Raw genomic sequence first — 2,138 nt, 5'->3', positions numbered from 1 at the left:
TTTCATGTCGTTTGTTGGTTTGTCATTCATCAAAACCTACGAATACAAACTTCGCATACAAGCAACATGATTTACAATTTCCCCCTTTTTGATAATGACAAACCAATTTTGAGGATATGCATTTATAAATGATTTTGAAAGCAACAATAATGCACTTTGTTTTATAGAAAGCTTTGGAGAAGACTTCACAAAAAAAATTTTGCAGGAGTTCCCCCTAAATATGTGCATTTGTTCTTTTAAAAGGGTGTTTATTAAAGGAAAAAGATTTTGATATCAAAGTTTTAGCGGAAGTCCTTTTTGAAATCATTGTTTTGCAAAACTTTTTCCTTCTTTTCAATTCCTCAAACTTCTCTCCCTTTTTAAATCTTCAAATATTTCAAATCTTCAAATATCCTCAAATTTTTCTTCCCCCTTTTGACATTATCAAAAAGAAGAGAGTTTGATTTTCTCTTTTTATATATGATAGACATGCATATTTCCCCCTAAAGAAGTGAAATATATCAAGGCATGCACATTAACTTGAAATAGGGGTACCAAGCCTATTTTGAGTTATTTATGAAGGAAATATCAAAGTATTTAAACCATAATAGAAATCCTTAGCTTACTAGGAGTTAGTTTAACAATTCATATAATCAAATAAAGCAATAAAAAAGTGACTTGATGAAGAGGAGACAATCAATCTTGGTCTTCATCATTATCAGTATCTTCTTCATATGGTAGGTGGATGCCGAAATGCTCATATAAGTCATCAATACGACTATCCAAGCGACCCGTGCGATGATCTACACGAGACACACGACGATTAAGTGCTTCAAGTTGCCTACCATGCTCTACTTTAATCCTTTGGATGTTTTGGTTGATGGATTGTAATTCTCTCATTACATCAACCAAGGAGGGTGGTTCTTGAGCTTGAGGTGCTTGTGGAGGAGCTTGCTCTTGAGGACCTTGTTCATCAACATTTCTTCTTCCCATTTTGTTGAGAAGATGAGTGTTGATACAAGATTGAGGTGGTACTTCCTTGGCAATCTCATTTGATACATCAATACCAACATAATCAAAGACTTTAGACCATAGGCAAAGGAATCCTAATCCACCATTCCTATCCTTCATCTTGAGCCTAATCATATGTTGTACTATAAAGTATGGCCAATTAATCTTAATCCCATTTATCATAGCCCACATGACAATCAAATCTTCATCATTTACATTCGCATGCCCGGATATTCTAGGTTGCAATACATAGGTAACTAGATATAACAAAGTTCTATGTTCCGGACTCATTGAATTGCAACTAATTTTGGAGTGAGCTCCTTGTACAAGGTTGAACAAATGCATGGCATTGTCCTTTGAATAACCCCATTCATCAATTGGGGTTTTACCACCTTGAAACAAGTCACCTTGATTTGGCAACTCCCAAATGGTGGCTAACTCATCACCATCTAGCCTATAATCCTTTCTTCCTATCTTGAAAAATAATGTGAAATTTGATTCATCTTCCTCATCAATCTCAATCATGAGTGTACTATAGGCTATGGCAACTAAATCCGGATAATACTCTTAATTTGAACAAAATCCATGAGGCCTTGATGAACTAGAATAGCCTTAAGAGTATCAAACTTATGAATGACAAGAAGGGTCGGATCCAAATACCTCGGAGGAATTTCCTTTCTTCTGGCGAGCCTTGCCTCATAGAATTGAAGATCTTCATTAGAAGCAAAGTACCTTGCCAAAGGATGATCATTTGGAGGTGGAACCACACTTGAAGAGCCTTTTGACTTCTTGATGGTTCTCTTGATTCTAGGCATTGTGGATGATTTTGTTTTATGGGTTTTGTAGAGGAGAGTGTGGGGACTTCAAATATGTAATTTGTTTGTAGTGGGTATCAAAGTTTTGTGAGTTGTATGAAGCTATATGTGAGCTTGTTTTGGAGGTTATGGAGGTTTGAATGTGGGGATATGAGTTGTGAGGTTGAAGATGATGAAAAAGTGGGGTTTTGTTGCTCAAAAATGCCAAATTCACGTGTTTTTGTGCAATTTGGTCGTGTTTGCATCGATACAATAGGCTTTGCATCGATGCACATAGCACGTCGTGTGCTTTGCATCGATGCAAAGCTTGGTTGCATCGATGCAACATGCATC

Source organism: Arachis duranensis, chromosome 1 (genome assembly GCF_000817695.3).
Source record: "Arachis duranensis cultivar V14167 chromosome 1, aradu.V14167.gnm2.J7QH, whole genome shotgun sequence".
Classification (NCBI taxonomy): Eukaryota; Viridiplantae; Streptophyta; class Magnoliopsida; order Fabales; family Fabaceae; genus Arachis; species Arachis duranensis.
This window is presented reverse-complemented; position numbering follows the sequence as displayed.